The sequence below is a fragment of the Pan troglodytes genome, chromosome 23 (genome assembly GCF_028858775.2).
Source record: "Pan troglodytes isolate AG18354 chromosome 23, NHGRI_mPanTro3-v2.0_pri, whole genome shotgun sequence".
Taxonomy (NCBI): Eukaryota; Metazoa; Chordata; class Mammalia; order Primates; family Hominidae; genus Pan; species Pan troglodytes.
Genome location: NC_086016.1, coordinates 5,190,905 through 5,216,751, shown reverse-complemented (window position 1 = coordinate 5,216,751; position 25,847 = coordinate 5,190,905).

The following is a 25,847-nucleotide window of genomic DNA, read 5'->3' as shown; positions in this document are numbered from 1 at the left end:
TAATTACTGTAGTTTTTGATAGTTTATTTACAGTATATTACATATAATTACTGTAGTTTTTGATAGTTTATTTACAGTATATATAACACATATTTGGTGTACTTTTTGATATTTTATGTACAGTATGTAATGTATATTTACTGTACTTTTTGATATTTTATGTACAGTATATTAAATATAATTACTGTAATTTTTGATAGTTTATGTACAGTATATTACATATAATTACTGTAGTTTTTGATGGTTTATTTACAGTATATATAACACATATTTGGTGTACTTTTTGATATTTTATGTACAGTATGTAATGTATATTTACTGTACTTTTTGATATTTTATTTACAGTATATAATATAGATTTGGTGTAATTTTTGATATTTTATGTACAGTATATTAAATATAATTACTGTAATTTTTGATAGTTTATTTACAGTATATTACATATAATTACTGTAGTTTTTGATAGTTTATTTACAGTATATATAACACATATTTGGTGTACTTTTTGATATTTTATGTACAGTATGTAATGTATATTTACTGTACTTTTTGATATTTTATTTACAGTATATAATATAGATTTGGTGTAATTTTTGGTATTTTATGTACAGTATATTAAATATAATTACTGTAGTTTTTGATAGTTTATTTACAGTATATATAACACATATTTGGTGTACTTTTTGATATTTTATGTACAGTATGTAATGTATATTTACTGTCCTTTTTGATATTTTATTTACACTATATAATATAGATTTGGTGTAATTTTTGATATTTTATGTACAGTATATTAATTATAATTACTGTAATTTTTCATAGTTTATTTACAGTATATTACATATAATTACTGTAGTTTTTGATAGTTTATTTACAGAATATATAACACATATTTGGTGTACTTTTTGATATTTTATGTACAGTATGTAATGTATATTTACTGTACTTTTTGATATTTTATTTACAGTATATAATATAGATTTGGTGTAATTTTTGGTATTTTATGTACAGTATATTAAATATAATTACTGTAGTTTTTGATAGTTTATTTACAGTATATATAACTCATATTTGCTGTACTTTTTGATATTTTATGTACAGTATGTAATGTATATTTACTGTACTTTTTGATATTTTATTTACAGTATATAATAAACATTTGGTGTAATTTTAGATAGTTTATTTACAGTATATTAAGTATAATTACTGTAGTTTTTGATAGTTTACTTACAGTATATATGACATATTTGGTGTACTTTTTGATATTTTATGTACAGTATGTATTGTATATTTACTGTCCTTTTTGATATTTTATTTACACTATATAATATAGATTTGGTGTAATTTTTGATATTTTATGTACAGTATATTAAATATAATTACTGTAGTTTTTGATAGTTTATGTACAGTATATTACATATAATTACTGTAGTTTTTGATGGTTTATTTACAGTATATATAACACATATTTGGTGTACTTTTTGATATTTTATGTACAGTACGTAATGTATATTTACTGTACTTTTTGATATTTTATTTACAGTATATAATATAGATTTGGTGTAATTTTTGATATTTTATGTACAGTATATTAAATATAATTACTGTAATTTTTGATAGTTTATTTACAGTATATTACATATAATTACTGTAGTTTTTGATAGTTTATTTACAGTATATATAACACATATTTGGTGTACTTTTTGGTATTTTATGTACAGTATGTAATGTATATTTACTGTACTTTTTGATATTTTATTTACAGTATATAATATAGATTTGGTGTAATTTTTGGTATTTTATGTACAGTATATTAAATATAATTACTGTAGTTTTTGATAGTTTATTTACAGTATATATAACTCATATTTGCTGTACTTTTTGATATTTTATGTACAGTATGTAATGTATATTTACTGTACTATTTGATATTTTATTTACAGTATATAATAAACATTTGGTGTAATTTTAGATAGTTTATTTACAGTATATTAAGTATAATTACTGTAGTTTTTGATAGTTTACTTACAGTATATATGACATATTTGGTGTACTTTTTGATATTTTATGTACAGTATGTATTGTATATTTACTGTACTTTTTGATATTTTATTTACAGTATATAATATAGATTTGGTGTAATTTTTGATATTTTATGTACAGTATATTAAATATAATTACTGTAGTTTTTGATAGTTTATGTACAGTATATTACATATAATTACTGTAGTTTTTGATGGTTTATTTACAGTATATATAACACATATTTGGTGTACTTTTTGATATTTTATGTACAGTACGTAATGTATATTTACTGTACTTTTTGATATTTTATTTACAGTATATAATATAGATTTGGTGTAATTTTTGATATTTTATGTACAGTATATTAAATATAATTACTGTAATTTTTGATAGTTTATTTACAGTATATTACATATAATTACTGTAGTTTTTGATAGTTTATTTACAGTATATATAACACATATTTGGTGTACTTTTTGATATTTTATGTACAGTATGTAATGTATATTTACTGTACTTTTTGATATTTTATGTACAGTATATTAAATATAATTACTGTAATTTTTGATAGTTTATGTACAGTATATTACATATAATTACTGTAGTTTTTGATGGTTTATTTACAGTATATATAACACATATTTGGTGTACTTTTTGATATTTTATGTACAGTATGTAATGTATATTTACTGTACTTTTTGATATTTTATTTACAGTATATAATATAGATTTGGTGTAATTTTTGATATTTTATGTACAGTATATTAAATATAATTACTGTAATTTTTGATAGTTTATTTACAGTATATTACATATAATTACTGTAGTTTTTGATAGTTTATTTACAGTATATATAACACATATTTGGTGTACTTTTTGATATTTTATGTACAGTATGTAATGTATATTTACTGTACTTTTTGATATTTTATTTACAGTATATAATATAGATTTGGTGTAATTTTTGGTATTTTATGTACAGTATATTAAATATAATTACTGTAGTTTTTGATAGTTTATTTACAGTATATATAACTCATATTTGCTGTACTTTTTGATATTTTATGTACAGTATGTAATGTATATTTACTGTACTATTTGATATTTTATTTACAGTATATAATAAACATTTGGTGTAATTTTAGATAGTTTATTTACAGTATATTAAGTATAATTACTGTAGTTTTTGATAGTTTACTTACAGTATATATGACATATTTGGTGTACTTTTTGATATTTTATATACAGTATGTATTGTATATTTACTGTACTTTTTGATATTTTATTTACAGTATATAATATAGATTTGGTGTAATTTTTGATATTTTATGTACAGTATATTAAATATGATTACTGTAGTTTTTGATAGTTTATGTACAGTATATTACATATAATTACTGTAGTTTTTGATGGTTTATTTACAGTATATATAACACATATTTGGTGTACTTTTTGATATTTTATGTACAGTACGTAATGTATATTTACTGTACTTTTTGATATTTTATTTACAGTATATAATATAGATTTGGTGTAATTTTTGATATTTTATGTACAGTATATTAAATATAATTACTGTAGTTTTTGATAGTTTATGTACAGTATATTACATATAATTACTGTAGTTTTTGATGGTTTATTTACAGTATATATAACACATATTTGGTGTACTTTTTGATATTTTATGTACAGTACGTAATGTATATTTACTGTACTTTTTGATATTTTATATACAGTATATTAAATATAATTATTGTAATTTTTGAGAGTTTATTTACAGTATATTACATATAATTACTGTAGTTTTTGATAGTTTATTTACAGTATATATAACACATATTTGGTGTACTTTTTGATATTTTATGTACAGTATGTAATGTATATTTACTGTACTTTTTGATATTTTATTTACAGTATATAATATAGATTTGGTGTAATTTTTGGTATTTTATGTACAGTATATTAATTATAATTACTGTAATTTTTGATAGTTTATTTACAGTATATTACATATAATTACTGTAGTTTTTGATAGTTTATTTACAGTATATATAACACATATTTGGTGTACTTTTTGATATTTTATGTACAGTATGTAATGTATATTTACTGTACTTTTTGATATTTTATGTACAGTATATTAAATATAATTACTGTAATTTTTGATAGTTTATGTACAGTATATTACATATAATTACTGTAGTTTTTGATGGTTTATTTACAGTATATATAACACATATTTGGTGTACTTTTTGATATTTTATGTACAGTATGTAATGTATATTTACTGTCCTTTTTGATATTTTATTTACAGTATATAATATAGATTTGGTGTAATTTTTGATATTTTATGTACAGTATATTAAATATAATTACTGTAATTTTTGATAGTTTATTTACAGTATATTACATATAATTACTGTAGTTTTTGATAGTTTATTTACAGTATATATAACACATATTTGGTGTACTTTTTGATATTTTATGTACAGTATGTAATGTATATTTACTGTACTTTTTGATATTTTATTTACAGTATATAATATAGATTTGGTGTAATTTTTGGTATTTTATGTACAGTATATTAAATATAATTACTGTAGTTTTTGATAGTTTATTTACAGTATATATAACTCATATTTGCTGTACTTTTTGATATTTTATGTACAGTATGTAATGTATATTTACTGTACTATTTGATATTTTATTTACAGTATATAATAAACATTTGGTGTAATTTTAGATAGTTTATTTACAGTATATTAAGTATAATTACTGTAGTTTTTGATAGTTTACTTACAGTATATATGACATATTTGGTGTACTTTTTGATATTTTATGTACAGTATGTATTGTATATTTACTGTACTTTTTGATATTTTATTTACAGTATATAATATAGATTTGGTGTAATTTTTGATATTTTATGTACAGTATATTAAATATAATTACTGTAGTTTTTGATAGTTTATGTACAGTATATTACATATAATTACTGTAGTTTTTGATGGTTTATTTACAGTATATATAACACATATTTGGTGTACTTTTTGATATTTTATGTACAGTACGTAATGTATATTTACTGTACTTTTTGATATTTTATTTACAGTATATAATATAGATTTGGTGTAATTTTTGATATTTTATGTACAGTATATTAAATATAATTACTGTAGTTTTTGATAGTTTATGTACAGTATATTACATATAATTACTGTAGTTTTTGATGGTTTATTTACAGTATATATAACACATATTTGGTGTACTTTTTGATATTTTATGTACAGTACGTAATGTATATTTACTGTACTTTTTGATATTTTATTTACAGTATATAATATAGATTTGGTGTAATTTTTGATATTTTATGTACAGTATATTAAATATAATTACTGTAATTTTTGATAGTTTATTTACAGTATATTACATATAATTACTGTAGTTTTTGATAGTTTATTTACAGTATATATAACACATATTTGGTGTACTTTTTGATATTTTATGTACAGTACGTAATGTATATTTACTGTACTTTTTGATATTTTATTTACAGTATATAATATAGATTTGGTGTAATTTTTGATATTTTATGTACAGTATATTAAATATAATTACTGTAATTTTTGATAGTTTATTTACAGTATATTACATATAATTACTGTAGTTTTTGATAGTTTATTTACAGTATATATAACACATATTTGGTGTACTTTTTGATATTTTATGTACAGTATGTAATGTATATTTACTGTACTTTTTGATATTTTATGTACAGTATATTAAATATAATTACTGTAATTTTTGATAGTTTATGTACAGTATATTACATATAATTACTGTAGTTTTTGATGGTTTATTTACAGTATATATAACACATATTTGGTGTACTTTTTGATATTTTATGTACAGTATGTAATGTATATTTACTGTACTTTTTGATATTTTATTTACAGTATATAATATAGATTTGGTGTAATTTTTGATATTTTATGTACAGTATATTAAATATAATTACTGTAATTTTTGATAGTTTATTTACAGTATATTACATATAATTACTGTAGTTTTTGATAGTTTATTTACAGTATATATAACACATATTTGGTGTACTTTTTGATATTTTATGTACAGTATGTAATGTATATTTACTGTACTTTTTGATATTTTATTTACAGTATATAATATAGATTTGGTGTAATTTTTGGTATTTTATGTACAGTATATTAAATATAATTACTGTAGTTTTTGATAGTTTATTTACAGTATATATAACTCATATTTGCTGTACTTTTTGATATTTTATGTACAGTATGTAATGTATATTTACTGTACTATTTGATATTTTATTTACAGTATATAATAAACATTTGGTGTAATTTTAGATAGTTTATTTACAGTATATTAAGTATAATTACTGTAGTTTTTGATAGTTTACTTACAGTATATATGACATATTTGGTGTACTTTTTGATATTTTATATACAGTATGTATTGTATATTTACTGTACTTTTTGATATTTTATTTACAGTATATAATATAGATTTGGTGTAATTTTTGATATTTTATGTACAGTATATTAAATATGATTACTGTAGTTTTTGATAGTTTATGTACAGTATATTACATATAATTACTGTAGTTTTTGATGGTTTATTTACAGTATATATAACACATATTTGGTGTACTTTTTGATATTTTATGTACAGTACGTAATGTATATTTACTGTACTTTTTGATATTTTATTTACAGTATATAATATAGATTTGGTGTAATTTTTGATATTTTATGTACAGTATATTAAATATAATTACTGTAGTTTTTGATAGTTTATGTACAGTATATTACATATAATTACTGTAGTTTTTGATGGTTTATTTACAGTATATATAACACATATTTGGTGTACTTTTTGATATTTTATGTACAGTACGTAATGTATATTTACTGTACTTTTTGATATTTTATATACAGTATATTAAATATAATTATTGTAATTTTTGAGAGTTTATTTACAGTATATTACATATAATTACTGTAGTTTTTGATAGTTTATTTACAGTATATATAACACATATTTGGTGTACTTTTTGATATTTTATGTACAGTATGTAATGTATATTTACTGTACTTTTTGATATTTTATTTACAGTATATAATATAGATTTGGTGTAATTTTTGGTATTTTATGTACAGTATATTAATTATAATTACTGTAATTTTTGATAGTTTATTTACAGTATATTACATATAATTACTGTAGTTTTTGATAGTTTATTTACAGTATATATAACACATATTTGGTGTACTTTTTGATATTTTATGTACAGTATGTAATGTATATTTACTGTACTTTTTGATATTTTATGTACAGTATATTAAATATAATTACTGTAATTTTTGATAGTTTATGTACAGTATATTACATATAATTACTGTAGTTTTTGATGGTTTATTTACAGTATATATAACACATATTTGGTGTACTTTTTGATATTTTATGTACAGTATGTAATGTATATTTACTGTCCTTTTTGATATTTTATTTACAGTATATAATATAGATTTGGTGTAATTTTTGATATTTTATGTACAGTATATTAAATATAATTACTGTAATTTTTGATAGTTTATTTACAGTATATTACATATAATTACTGTAGTTTTTGATAGTTTATTTACAGTATATATAACACATATTTGGTGTACTTTTTGATATTTTATGTACAGTATGTAATGTATATTTACTGTACTTTTTGATATTTTATTTACAGTATATAATATAGATTTGGTGTAATTTTTGGTATTTTATGTACAGTATATTAAATATAATTACTGTAGTTTTTGATAGTTTATTTACAGTATATATAACTCATATTTGCTGTACTTTTTGATATTTTATGTACAGTATGTAATGTATATTTACTGTACTATTTGATATTTTATTTACAGTATATAATAAACATTTGGTGTAATTTTAGATAGTTTATTTACAGTATATTAAGTATAATTACTGTAGTTTTTGATAGTTTACTTACAGTATATATGACATATTTGGTGTACTTTTTGATATTTTATGTACAGTATGTATTGTATATTTACTGTACTTTTTGATATTTTATTTACAGTATATAATATAGATTTGGTGTAATTTTTGATATTTTATGTACAGTATATTAAATATAATTACTGTAGTTTTTGATAGTTTATGTACAGTATATTACATATAATTACTGTAGTTTTTGATGGTTTATTTACAGTATATATAACACATATTTGGTGTACTTTTTGATATTTTATGTACAGTACGTAATGTATATTTACTGTACTTTTTGATATTTTATTTACAGTATATAATATAGATTTGGTGTAATTTTTGATATTTTATGTACAGTATATTAAATATAATTACTGTAGTTTTTGATAGTTTATGTACAGTATATTACATATAATTACTGTAGTTTTTGATGGTTTATTTACAGTATATATAACACATATTTGGTGTACTTTTTGATATTTTATGTACAGTACGTAATGTATATTTACTGTACTTTTTGATATTTTATTTACAGTATATAATATAGATTTGGTGTAATTTTTGATATTTTATGTACAGTATATTAAATATAATTACTGTAATTTTTGATAGTTTATTTACAGTATATTACATATAATTACTGTAGTTTTTGATAGTTTATTTACAGTATATATAACACATATTTGGTGTACTTTTTGATATTTTATGTACAGTATGTAATGTATATTTACTGTACTTTTTGATATTTTATGTACAGTATATTAAATATCATTACTGTAATTTTTGATAGTTTATGTACAGTATATTACATATAATTACTGTAGTTTTTGATGGTTTATTTACAGTATATATAACACATATTTGGTGTACTTTTTGATATTTTATGTACAGTATGTAATGTATATTTACTGTACTTTTTGATATTTTATTTACAGTATATAATATAGATTTGGTGTAATTTTTGATATTTTATGTACAGTATATTAAATATAATTACTGTAATTTTTGATAGTTTATTTACAGTATATTACATATAATTACTGTAGTTTTTGATAGTTTATTTACAGTATATATAACACATATTTGGTGTACTTTTTGATATTTTATGTACAGTATGTAATGTATATTTACTGTACTTTTTGATATTTTATTTACAGTATATAATATAGATTTGGTGTAATTTTTGGTATTTTATGTACAGTATATTAAATATAATTACTGTAGTTTTTGATAGTTTATTTACAGTATATATAACTCATATTTGCTGTACTTTTTGATATTTTATGTACAGTATGTAATGTATATTTACTGTACTTTTTGATATTTTATTTACAGTATATAATAAACATTTGGTGTAATTTTAGATAGTTTATTTACAGTATATTAAGTATAATTACTGTAGTTTTTGATAGTTTACTTACAGTATATATGACATATTTGGTGTACTTTTTGATATTTTATGTACAGTATGTATTGTATATTTACTGTACTTTTTGATATTTTATTTACAGTATATAATATAGATTTGGTGTAATTTTTGATATTTTATGTACAGTATATTAAATATAATTACTGTAGTTTTTGATAGTTTATGTACAGTATATTACATAAAATTACTGTAGTTTTTGATGGTTTATTTACAGTATATATAACACATATTTGGTGTACTTTTTGATATTTTATGTACAGTACGTAATGTATATTTACTGTACTTTTTGATATTTTATTTACAGTATATAATATAGATTTGGTGTAATTTTTGATATTTTATGTACAGTATATTAAATATAATTACTGTAATTTTTGATAGTTTATTTACAGTATATTACATATAATTACTGTAGTTTTTGATAGTTTATTTACAGTATATATAACACATATTTGGTGTACTTTTTGATATTTTATGTACAGTATGTAATGTATATTTACTGTACTTTTTGATATTTTATGTACAGTATATTAAATATAATTACTGTAATTTTTGATAGTTTATGTACAGTATATTACATATAATTACTGTAGTTTTTGATAGTTTATTTACAGTATATATAACACATATTTGGTGTACTTTTTGATATTTTATGTACAGTATGTAATGTATATTTACTGTACTTTTTGATATTTTATGTACAGTATGTAATGTATATTTACTGTACTTTTTGATATTTTATGTACAGTATATTAAATATAATTACTGTAATTTTTGATAGTTTATTTACAGTATATTACATATAATTACTGTAGTTTTTGATAGTTTATTTACAGTATATATAACACATATTTGGTGTACTTTTTGATATTTTATGTACAGTATGTAATGTATATTTACTGTACTTTTTGATATTTTATGTACAGTATATTAAATATAATTACTGTAATTTTTGATAGTTTATTTACAGTATATTACATATAATTACTGTAGTTTTTGATAGTTTATTTACAGTATATATAACACATATTTGGTGTACTTTTTGATATTTTATGTACAGTATGTAATGTATATTTACTGTCCTTTTTGATATTTTATTTACAGTATATAATATAGATTTGGTGTAATTTTTGATATTTTATGTACAGTATATTAATTATAATTACTGTAATTTTTCATAGTTTATTTACAGTATATTACATATAATTACTGTAGTTTTTGATAGTTTATTTACAGTATATATAACACATATTTGGTGTACTTTTTGATATTTTATGTACAGTATGTAATGTATATTTACTGTACTTTTTGATATTTTATTTACAGTATATAATATAGATTTGGTGTAATTTTTGGTATTTTATGTACAGTATATTAAATATAATTACTGTAGTTTTTGATAGTTTATTTACAGTATATATAACTCATATTTGCTGTACTTTTTGATATTTTATGTACAGTATGTAATGTATATTTACTGTACTATTTGATATTTTATTTACAGTATATAATAAACATTTGGTGTAATTTTAGATAGTTTATTTACAGTATATTAAGTATAATTACTGTAGTTTTTGATAGTTTACTTACAGTATATATGACATATTTGGTGTACTTTTTGATATTTTATGTACAGTATGTATTGTATATTTACTGTACTTTTTGATATTTTATTTACAGTATATAATATAGATTTGGTGTAATTTTTGATATTTTATGTACAGTATATTAAATATAATTACTGTAGTTTTTGATAGTTTATGTACAGTATATTACATATAATTACTGTAGTTTTTGATGGTTTATTTACAGTATATATAACACATATTTGGTGTACTTTTTGATATTTTATGTACAGTACGTAATGTATATTTACTGTACTTTTTGATATTTTATTTACAGTATATAATATAGATTTGGTGTAATTTTTGATATTTTATGTACAGTATATTAAATATAATTACTGTAGTTTTTGATAGTTTATTTACAGTATATTACATATAATTACTGTAGTTTTTGATAGTTTATTTACAGTATGTATAACACATATTTGGTGTACTTTTTGATATTTTATGTACAGTATGTAATGTATATTTACTGTACTTTTTGATATTTTATGTACAGTATATTAAATATAATTACTGTAATTTTTGATAGTTTATGTACAGTATATTACATATAATTACTGTAGTTTTTGATAGTTTATTTACAGTATATATAACACATATTTGGTGTACTTTTTGATATTTTATGTACAGTATGTAATGTATATTTACTGTACTTTTTGATATTTTATGTACAGTATATTAAATATAATTACTGTAATTTTTGATAGTTTATGTACAGTATATTACATATAATTACTGTAGTTTTTGATAGGTTATTTACAGTATATATAACACATATTTGGTGTACTTTTTGATATTTTATGTACAGTATGTATTGTATATTTACTGTACTTTTTGATATTTTATTTACAGTATATAATATAGATTTGGTGTAATTTTTGATATTTTATGTACAGTATATTACATATAATCACTGTAGTTTTTGATAGTTTATTTACAGTATATATAACACATATTTGGTGTACTTTTTGATATTTTATGTACAGTATGTAATGTATATTTACTGTCCTTTTTGATATTTTATTTACAGTATATAATATAGATTTGGTGTAATTTTTGATATTTTATGTACAGTATATTAATTATAATTACTGTAATTTTTCATAGTTTATTTACAGTATATTACATATAATTACTGTAGTTTTTGATAGTTTATTTACAGTATATATAACACATATTTGGTGTACTTTTTGATATTTTATGTACAGTATGTAATGTATATTTACTGTACTTTTTGATATTTTATTTACAGTATATAATATAGATTTGGTGTAATTTTTGGTATTTTATGTACAGTATATTAAATATAATTACTATAGTTTTTGATAGTTTATTTACAGTATATATAACTCATATTTGCTGTACTTTTTGATATTTTATGTACAGTATGTAATGTATATTTACTGTACTATTTGATATTTTATTTACAGTATATAATAAACATTTGGTGTAATTTTAGATAGTTTATTTACAGTATATTAAGTATAATTACTGTAGTTTTTGATAGTTTACTTACAGTATATATGACATATTTGGTGTACTTTTTGATATTTTATGTACAGTATGTATTGTATATTTACTGTACTTTTTGATATTTTATTTACAGTATATAATATAGATTTGGTGTAATTTTTGATATTTTATGTACAGTATATTAAATATAATTACTGTAGTTTTTGATAGTTTATGTACAGTATATTACATATAATTACTGTAGTTTTTGATGGTTTATTTACAGTATATATAACACATATTTGGTGTACTTTTTGATATTTTATGTACAGTACGTAATGTATATTTACTGTACTTTTTGATATTTTATTTACAGTATATAATATAGATTTGGTGTAATTTTTGGTATTTTATGTACAGTATATTAAATATAATTACTGTAGTTTTTGATAGTTTATTTACAGTATATATAACTCATATTTGCTGTACTTTTTGATATTTTATGTACAGTATGTAATGTATATTTACTGTACTATTTGATATTTTATTTACAGTATATAATAAACATTTGGTGTAATTTTAGGTAGTTTATTTACAGTATATTAAGTATAATTACTGTAGTTTTTGATAGTTTACTTACAGTATATATGACATATTTGGTGTACTTTTTGATATTTTATGTACAGTATGTATTGTATATTTACTGTACTTTTTGATATTTTATTTACAGTATATAATATAGATTTGGTGTAATTTTTGATATTTTATGTACAGTATATTAAATATAATTACTGTAGTTTTTGATAGTTTATGTACAGTATATTACATATAATTACTGTAGTTTTTGATGGTTTATTTACAGTATATATAACACATATTTGGTGTACTTTTTGATATTTTATGTACAGTACGTAATGTATATTTACTGTACTTTTTGATATTTTATTTACAGTATATAATATAGATTTGGTGTAATTTTTGATATTTTATGTACAGTATATTAAATATAATTACTGTAGTTTTTGATAGTTTATTTACAGTATATTACATATAATTACTGTAGTTTTTGATAGTTTATTTACAGTATGTATAACACATATTTGGTGTACTTTTTGATATTTTATGTACAGTATGTAATGTATATTTACTGTACTTTTTGATATTTTATGTACAGTATATTAAATATAATTACTGTAATTTTTGATAGTTTATGTACAGTATATTACATATAATTACTGTAGTTTTTGATAGTTTATTTACAGTATATATAACACATATTTGGTGTACTTTTTGATATTTTATGTACAGTATGTAATGTATATTTACTGTACTTTTTGATATTTTATGTACAGTATATTAAATATAATTACTGTAATTTTTGATAGTTTATGTACAGTATATTACATATAATTACTGTAGTTTTTGATAGTTTATTTACAGTATATATAACACATATTTGGTGTACTTTTTGATATTTTATGTACAGTATGTATTGTATATTTACTGTACTTTTTGATATTTTATTTACAGTATATAATATAGATTTGGTGTAATTTTTGATATTTTATGTACAGTATATTACATATAATCACTGTAGTTTTTGATAGTTTATTTACAGTATATATAACACATATTTGGTGTACTTTTTGATATTTTATGTACAGTATGTAATGTATATTTACTGTCCTTTTTGATATTTTATTTACAGTATATAATATAGATTTGGTGTAATTTTTGATATTTTATGTACAGTATATTAATTATAATTACTGTAATTTTTCATAGTTTATTTACAGTATATTACATATAATTACTGTAGTTTTTGATAGTTTATTTACAGTATATATAACACATATTTGGTGTACTTTTTGATATTTTATGTACAGTATGTAATGTATATTTACTGTACTTTTTGATATTTTATTTACAGTATATAATATAGATTTGGTGTAATTTTTGGTATTTTATGTACAGTATATTAAATATAATTACTATAGTTTTTGATAGTTTATTTACAGTATATATAACTCATATTTGCTGTACTTTTTGATATTTTATGTACAGTATGTAATGTATATTTACTGTACTATTTGATATTTTATTTACAGTATATAATAAACATTTGGTGTAATTTTAGATAGTTTATTTACAGTATATTAAGTATAATTACTGTAGTTTTTGATAGTTTACTTACAGTATATATGACATATTTGGTGTACTTTTTGATATTTTATGTACAGTATGTATTGTATATTTACTGTACTTTTTGATATTTTATTTACAGTATATAATATAGATTTGGTGTAATTTTTGATATTTTATGTACAGTATATTAAATATAATTACTGTAGTTTTTGATAGTTTATGTACAGTATATTACATATAATTACTGTAGTTTTTGATGGTTTATTTACAGTATATATAACACATATTTGGTGTACTTTTTGATATTTTATGTACAGTACGTAATGTATATTTACTGTACTTTTTGATATTTTATTTACAGTATATAATATAGATTTGGTGTAATTTTTGATATTTTATGTACAGTATATTAAATATAATTACTGTAATTTTTGATAGTTTATTTACAGTATATTACATATAATTACTGTAGTTTTTGATAGTTTATTTACAGTATATATAACACATATTTGGTGTACTTTTTGATATTTTATGTACAGTATGTAATGTATATTTACTGTACTTTTTGATATTTTATGTACAGTATATTAAATATAATTACTGTAATTTTTGATAGTTTATGTACAGTATATTACATATAATTACTGTAGTTTTTGATAGTTTATTTACAGTATATATAACACATATTTGGTGTACTTTTTGATATTTTATGTACAGTATGTAATGTATATTTACTGTACTTTTTGATATTTTATGTACAGTATATTAAATATAATTACTGTAATTTTTGATAGTTTATTTACAGTATATTACATATAATTACTGTAGTTTTTGATAGTTTATTTACAGTATATATAACACATATTTGGTGTACTTTTTGATATTTTATGTACAGTATGTAATGTATATTTACTGTACTTTTTGATATTTTATGTACAGTATATTAAATATAATTACTGTAATTTTTGATAGTTTATTTACAGTATATTACATATAATCACTGTAGTTTTTGATAGTTTATTTACAGTATATATAACACATATTTGGTGTACTTTTTGATATTTTATGTACAGTATGTAATGTATATTTACTGTCCTTTTTGATATTTTATTTACAGTATATAATATAGATTTGGTGTAATTTTTGATATTTTATGTACAGTATATTAATTATAATTACTGTAATTTTTCATAGTTTATTTACAGTATATTACATATAATTACTGTAGTTTTTGATAGTTTATTTACAGTATATATAACACATATTTGGTGTACTTTTTGATATTTTATGTACAGTATGTAATGTATATTTACTGTACTTTTTGATATTTTATTTACAGTATATAATATAGATTTGGTGTAATTTTTGGTATTTTATGTACAGTATATTAAATATAATTACTATACTTTTTGATAGTTTATTTACAGTATATATAACTCATATTTGCTGTACTTTTTGATATTTTATGTACAGTATGTTATGTATATTTACTGTACTATTTGATATTTTATTTACAGTATATAATAAACATTTGGTGTAATTTTAGATAGTTTATTTACAGTATATTAAGTATAATTACTGTAGTTTTTGATAGTTTACTTACAGTATATATGACATATTTGGTGTACTTTTTGATATTTTATGTACAGTATGTATTGTATATTTACTGTACTTTTTGATATTTTATTTACAGTATATAATATAGATTTGGTGTAATTTTTGATATTTTATGTACAGTATATTAAATATAATTACTGTAGTTTTTGATAGTTTATGTACAGTATATTACATATAATTACTGTAGTTTTTGATGGTTTATTTACAGTATATATAACACATATTTGGTGTACTTTTTGATATTTTATGTACAGTACGTAATGTATATTTACTGTACTTTTTGATATTTTATTTACAGTATATAATATAGATTTGGTGTAATTTTTGATATTTTATGTACAGTATATTAAATATAATTACTGTAATTTTTGATAGTTTATTTACAGTATATTACATATAATTACTGTAGTTTTTGATAGTTTATTTACAGTATTTATAACACATATTTGGTGTACTTTTTGATATTTTATGTACAGTATGTAATGTATATTTACTGTACTTTTTGATATTTTATGTACAGTATATTAAATATAATTACTGTAATTTTTGATAGTTTATGTACAGTATATTACATATAATTACTGTAGTTTTTGATAGTTTATTTACAGTATATATAACACATATTTGGTGTACTTTTTGATATTTTATGTACAGTATGTAATGTATATTTACTGTACTTTTTGATATTTTATTTACAGTATATAATATAGATTTGGTGTAATTTTTGATATTTTATGTACAGTATATTAAATATAATTACTGTAATTTTTGATAGTTTATTTACAGTATATTACATATAATTACTGTAGTTTTTGATAGTTTATTTACAGTATATATAACACATATTTGGTGTACTTTTTGATATTTTATGTACAGTATGTAATGTATATTTACTGTACTTTTTGATATTTTATGTACAGTATATTAAATATAATTACTGTAATTTTTGATAGTTTATTTACAGTATATTACATATAATTACTGTAGTTTTTGATAGTTTATTTACAGTATATATAACACATATTTGGTGTACTTCTTGATATTTTATGTACAGTATGTAATGTATATTTACTGTACTTTTTGATATTTTATTTACAGTATATAATATAGATTTGGTGTAATTTTTGATATTTTATGTACAGTATATTAATTATAATTACTGTAATTTTTCATAGTTTATTTACAATATATTACATATAATTACTGTAGTTTTTGATAGTTTATTTACAGTATATATAACACATATTTGGTGTACTTTTTGATATTTTATGTACAGTATATAATATAGATTTGGTGTAATTTTTGGTATTTTATGTACAGTATATTAAATATAATTACTGTAGTTTTTGATAGTTTATTTACAGTATATATAACTCATATTTGCTGTACTTTTTGATATTTTATGTACAGTATGTAATGTATATTTACTGTACTATTTGATATTTTATTTACAGTATATAATAAACATTTGGTGTAATTTTAGATAGTTTATTTACAGTATATTAAGTATAATTACTGTAGTTTTTGATAGTTTACTTACAGTATATATGACATATTTGGTGTACTTTTTGATATTTTATGTACAGTATGTATTGTATATTTACTGTACTTTTTGATATTTTATTTACAGTATATAATATAGATTTGGTGTAATTTTTGATATTTTATGTACAGTATATTAAATATAATTACTGTAGTTTTTGATAGTTTATGTACAGTATATTACATATAATTACTGTAGTTTTTGATGGTTTATTTACAGTATATATAACACATATTTGGTGTACTTTTTGATATTTTATGTACAGTACGTAATGTATATTTACTGTACTTTTTGATATTTTATTTACAGTATATAATATAGATTTGGTGTAATTTTTGATATTTTATGTACAGTATATTAAATATAATTACTGTAATTTTTGATAGTTTATTTACAGTATATTACATATAATTACTGTAGTTTTTGATAGTTTATTTACAGTATATATAACACATATTTGGTGTACTTTTTGATATTTTATGTACAGTATGTTATGTATATTTACTGTACTTTTTGATATTTTATGTACAGTATATTAAATATAATTACTGTAATTTTTGATAGTTTATGTACAGTATATTACATATAATTACTGTAGTTTTTGATGGTTTATTTACAGTATATATAACACATATTTGGTGTACTTTTTGATATTTTATGTACAGTATGTAATGTATATTTACTGTACTTTTTGATATTTTATTTACAGTATATAATATAGATTTGGTGTAATTTTTGATATTTTATGTACAGTATATTAAATATAATTACTGTAATTTTTGATAGTTTATTTACAGTATATTACATATAATTACTGTAGTTTTTGATAGTTTATTTACAGTACATATAACACATATTTGGTGTACTTTTTGATATTTTATGTACAGTATGTAATGTATATTTACTGTACTTTTTGATATTTTATGTACAGTATATTAAATATAATTACTGTAATTTTTGATAGTTTATTTACAGTATATTACATATAATTACTGTAGTTTTTGATAGTTTATTTACAGTATATATAACACATATTTGGTGTACTTTTTGATATTTTATGTACAGTATGTAATGTATATTTACTGTCCTTTTTGATATTTTATTTACAGTATATAATATAGATTTGGTGTAATTTTTGATATTTTATGTACAGTATATTAATTATAATTACTGTAATTTTCGATAGTTTATTTACAGTATATTACATATAATTACTGTAGTTTTTGATAGTTTATTTACAGTATATAAAACTCATATTTGCTGTACTTTTTGATATTTTATGTACAGTATGTAATGTATATTTACTGTACTATTTGATATTTTATTTACAGTATATAATAAACATTTGGTGTAATTTTAGATAGTTTATTTACAGTATATTAAGTATAATTACTGTAGTTTTTGATAGTTTATTTACAGTATATATGACACATATTTGGTGTACTTTTTGATATTTTATGTACAGTATGTATTGTATATTTACTGTACTTTTTGATATTTTATTTACAGTATATAATATACATTTGGTGTAATTTTTGATATTTTATGTACAGTATATTAAATATAATTACTGTAGTTTTTGATAGTTTATGTACAGTATATTACATATAATTACTGTAGTTTTTGATAGTTTATTTACAGTATATATAACACATATTTGGTGTACTTTTTGATATTTTATGTACAGTACGTAATGTATATTTACTGTACTTTTTGATATTTTATTTACAGTATATAATATAGATTTGGTGTAATTTTTGATATTTTATCTACAGTATATTAAATACAATTACTGTAATTTTTGATAGTTTATTTACAGTATATTACATATAATTACTGTAGTTTTTGATAGTTTATTTACAGTATATATAACACATATTTGGTGTACTTTTTGATATTTTATGTACAGTACGTAATGTATATTTACTGTACTTTTTGATATTTTATGTACAGTATATTAAATATAATTACTGTAATTTTTGATAGTTTATTTACAGTATATTACATATAATTACTGTAGTTTTTGATAGTTTATTTACAGTATATATAACACATATTTGGTGTACTTTTTGATATTTTATGTACAGTATGTAATGTATATTTACTGTACTTTTTGATATTTTATGTACAGTATATTAAATATAATTATTGTAATTTTTGAGAGTTTATTTACAGTATATTACATATAATTACTGTAGTTTTTGATAGTTTATTTACAGTATATATAACACATATTTGGTGTACTTTTTGATATTTTATGTACAGTATGTAATGTATATTTACTGTACTTTTTGATATTTTATTTACAGTATATAATATAGATTTGGTGTAATTTTTGGTATTTTATGTACAGTATATTAATTATAATTACTGTAATTTTTGATAGTTTATTTACAGTATATTACATATAATTACTGTAGTTTTTGATAGTTTATTTACAGTATATATAACACATATTTGGTGTACTTTTTGATATTTTATGTACAGTATATAATGTATATTTACTGAACTTTTTGATATTTTATGTACAGTATATTAAATATAATTACTGTAATTTTTGATAGTTTATTTACAGTATATTACATATAATTACTGTAGTTTTTGATAGTTTATTTACAGTATATATAACACATATTTGGTGTACTTTTTGATATTTTATGGACAGTATGTAATGTATATTTACTGTACTTTTTGATATTTTATTTACAGTATATAATATAGATTTGGTGTAATTTTTGGTATTTTATGTACAGTATATTAAATATAATTACTGTAGTTTTGATAGTTTATTTACAGTATATATAACTCATATTTGCTGTACTTTTTGATATTTTATGTACAGTATGTAATGTATATTTACTGTCCTTTTTGATATTTTATTTACAGTATATAATATAGATTTGGTGTAATTTTTGATATTTTATGTACAGTATATTAATTATAATTACTGTAATTTTTGATAGTTTATTTACAGTATATTACATATAATTACTGTAGTTTTTGATAGTTTATTTATAGTATATATAACACATATTTGGTGTACTTTTTGATATTTTATGTACAGTATGTAATGTATATTTACTGTACTTTTTGATATTTTATTTACAGTATATAATATAGATTTGGTGTAATTTTTGGTATTTTATGTACAGTATATTAAATATAATTACTGTAGTTTTTGATAGTTTATTTACAGTATATATAACTCATATTTGCTGTACTTTTTGATATTTTATGTACAGTATGTAATGTATATTTACTGTACTATTTGATATTTTATTTACAGTATATAATAAACATTTGGTGTAATTTTTGATAGTTTATTTACAGTATATTAAGTATAATTACTGTAGTTTTTGATAGTTTATTTACAGTATATATGACACATATTTGGTGTACTTTTTGATATTTTATGTACAGTATGTATTGTATATTTACTGTACTTTTTGATATTTTCTTTACAGTATATAATATAGATTTGGTGTAATTTTTGATATTTTATGTACAGTATATTAAATATAATTACTGTAGTTTTTGATAGTTTATGTACAGTATTTTACATATAATTACTGTAGTTTTTGATAGTTTATTTACAGTATATATAACACATATTTGGTGTAGTTTTTGATATTTTATGAACAGTACGTAATGTATATTTACTGTACTTTTTGATATTTTATTTACAGTATATAATATAGATTTGGTGTAATTTTTGATATTTTATGTACAGTATATTAAATATAATTACTGTAATTTTTGATAGTTTATTTACAGTATATTACATATAATTACTGTAGTTTTTGATAGTTTATTTACAGTATATATAACACATATTTGGTGTACTGTTTGATATTTTATGTACAGTATGTAATGTATATTTACTGTCCTTTTTGATATTTTATTTACAGTATATAATATAGATTTGGTGTAATTTTTGATATTTTATGTACAGTATATTAATTATAATTACTGTAATTTTTGATAGTTTATTTACAGTATATTACATATAATTACTGTAGTTTTTGATAGTTTATTTACAGTATATATAACACATATTTGGTGTACTTTTTGATATTTTATGTACAGTATGTAATGTATATTTACTGTACTTTTTGATATTTTATTTACAGTATATAATATAGATTTGGTGTAATTTTTGGTATTTTATGTACAGTATATTAAATATAATTACTGTAGTTTTTGATAGTTTATTTACAGTATATATAACTCATATTTGCTGTACTTTTTGATATTTTATGTACAGTATGTAATGTATATTTACTGTACTATTTGATATTTTATTTACAGTATATAATAAACATTTGGTGTAATTTTTGATAGTTTATTTACAGTATATTAAGTATAATTACTGTAGTTTTTGATAGTTTACTTACAGTATATATGACATATTTGGTGTACTTTTTGATATTTTATGTACAGTATGTATTGTATATTTACTGTACTTTTTGATATTTTATTTACAGTATATAATATAGATTTGGTGTAATTTTTGATATTTTATGTACAGTATATTAAATATAATTACTGTAGTTTTTGATAGTTTATGTACAGTATATTACATATAATTACTGTAGTTTTTGATAGTTTATTTACAGTATATATAACACATATTTGGTGTACTTTTTGATATTTTATGTACAGTACATAATGTATATTTACTGTACTTTTGATATTTTATTTACAGTATATAATATAGATTTGGTGTAATTTTTGGTATTTTATGTACAGTATATTAAATATAATTACTGTAGTTTTTGATAGTTTATTTACAGTATATATAACTCATATTTGCTGTACTTTTTGATATTTTATGTACAGTATGTAATGTATATTTACTGTACTATTTGATATTTTATTTACTGTACATAATATAGATTTGGTGTAATTTTTGATATTTTATGTACAGTATATTAAATATAATTACTGTAATTTTTGATAGTTTATTTACAGTATATTACATATAATTACTGTAGTTTTTGATAGTTTATTTACAGTATATATAACACATATTTGGTGTACTTTTTGATATTTTATGTACAGTATGTAATGTATATTTACTGTACTTTTTGATATTTTATGTACAGTATATTAAATATAATTACTGTAATTTTTGATAGTTTATGTACAGTATATTACATATAATTACTGTCGTTTTTGATAGTTTATTTACAGTATATATAACACATATTTGGTGTACTTTTTGATATTTTATGTACAGTACGTAATGTATATTTACTGTCCTTTTTGATATTTTATTTACAGTATATAATATAGATTTGGTGTAATTTTTGATATTTTATGTACAGTGTATTATATATAATTACTGTAATTTTTGATAGTTTATTTACAGTATATTACATATAATTACTGTAGTTTTTGATAGTTTATTTACAGTATATATAACACATATTTGGCGTACTTTTTGATATTTTATGTACAGTACGTAATGTATATTTACTGTACTTTTTGATATTTTATGTACAGTATATTAAATATAATTACTGTAATTTTTGATAGTTTATTTACAGTATATTACATATAATTACTGTAGTTTTTGATAGTTTATTTACAGTATATATAACACATATTTGGTGTACTGTTTGATATTTTATGTACAGTATGTAATGTATATTTACTGTCCTTTTTGATATTTTATTTACAGTATATAATATAGATTTGGTGTAATTTTTGATATTTTATGTACAGTATATTAATTATAATTACTGTAATTTTTGATAGTTTATTTACAGTATATTACATATAATTACTGTAGTTTTTGATAGTTTATTTACAGTATATATAACACATATTTGGTGTACTTTTTGATATTTTATGTACAGTATGTAATGTATATTTACTGTACTTTTTGATATTTTATTTACAGTATATAATATAGATTTGGTGTAATTTTTGGTATTTTATGTACAGTATATTAAATATAATTACTGTAGTTTTTGATAGTTTATTTACAGTATATATAACTCATATTTGCTGTACTTTTTGATATTTTATGTACAGTATGTAATGTATATTTACTGTACTATTTGATATTTTATTTACAGTATATAATAAACATTTGGTGTAATTTTTGATACTTTATTTACAGTATATTAAGTATAATTACTGTAGTTTTTGATAGTTTACTTACAGTATATATGACACATATTTGGTGTACTTTTTGATATTCTATGTACAGTATGTATTGTATATTTACTGTACTTTTTGATATTTTATTTACAGTATATAATATAGATTTGGTGTAATTTTTGATATTTTATGTACAGTATATTAAATATAATTACTGTAGTTTTTGATAGTTTATGTACAGTATATTACATATAATTACTGTAGTTTTTGATAGTTTATTTACAGTATATATAACACATATTTGGTGTACTTTTTGATATTTTATGTACAGTACGTAATGTATATTTACTGTACTTTTGATATTTTATTTACAGTATATAATATAGATTTGGTGTAATTTTTGGTATTTTATGTACAGTATATTAAATATAATTACTGTAGTTTTTGATAGTTTATTTACAGTATATATAACTCATATTTGCTGTACTTTTTGATATTTTATGTACAGTATGTAATGTATATTTACTGTACTATTTGATATTTTATTTACAGTATATAATAAACATTTGGTGTAATTTTAGATAGTTTATTTACAGTATATTAAGTATAATTACTGTAGTTTTTGATAGTTTACTTACAGTATATATGACATATTTGGTGTACTTTTTGATATTTTATGTACAGTATGTATTGTATATTTACTGTACTTTTTGATATTTTATTTACAGTATATAATATAGATTTGGTGTAATTTTTGATATTTTATGTACAGTATATTAAATATAATTACTGTAGTTTTTGATAGTTTATGTACAGTATTTTACATATAATTACTGTAGTTTTTGATAGTTTATTTACAGTATATATAACACATATTCGGTGTAGTTTTTGATATTTTATGAACAGTACGTAATGTATATTTACTGTACTTTTTGATATTTTATTTACAGTATATAATATAGATTTGGTGTAATTTTTGATATTTTATGTACAGTATATTAAATATAATTACTGTAATTTTTGATAGTTTATTTACAGTATATTACATATAATTACTGTAGTTTTTGATAGTTTATTTACAGTATATATAACACATATTTGGTGTACTGTTTGATATTTTATGTACAGTATGTAATGTATATTTACTGTCCTTTTTGATATTTTATTTACAGTATATAATATAGATTTGGTGTAATTTTTGATATTTTATGTACAGTATATTAATTATAATTACTGTAATTTTTGATAGTTTATTTACAGTATATTACATATAATTACTGTAGTTTTTGATAGTTTATTTACAGTATATATAACACATATTTGGTGTACTTTTTGATATTTTATGTACAGTATGTAATGTATATTTACTGTACTTTTTGATATTTTATTTACAGTATATAATATAGATTTGGTGTAATTTTTGGTATTTTATGTACAGTATATTAAATATAATTACTGTAGTTTTCAATAGTTTATTTACAGTATAACTCATATTTGCTGTACTTTTTGATATTTTATGTACAGTATGTAATGTATATTTACTGTACTATTTGATATTTTATTTACAGTATATAATAAACATTTGGTGTAATTTTTGATAGTTTATTTACAGTATATTAAGTATAATTACGGTAGTTTTTGATAGTTTATTTACAGTATATATGACACATATTTGGTGTACTTTTTGATATTTTATGTACAGTATGTATTGTATATTTACTGTACTTTTTGATATTTTATTTACAGTATATAATATAGATTTGGTGTAATTTTTGATATTTTATGTACAGTATATTAAATATAATTACTGTAGTTTTTGATAGTTTATGTACAGTATATTACATATAATTACTGTAGTTTT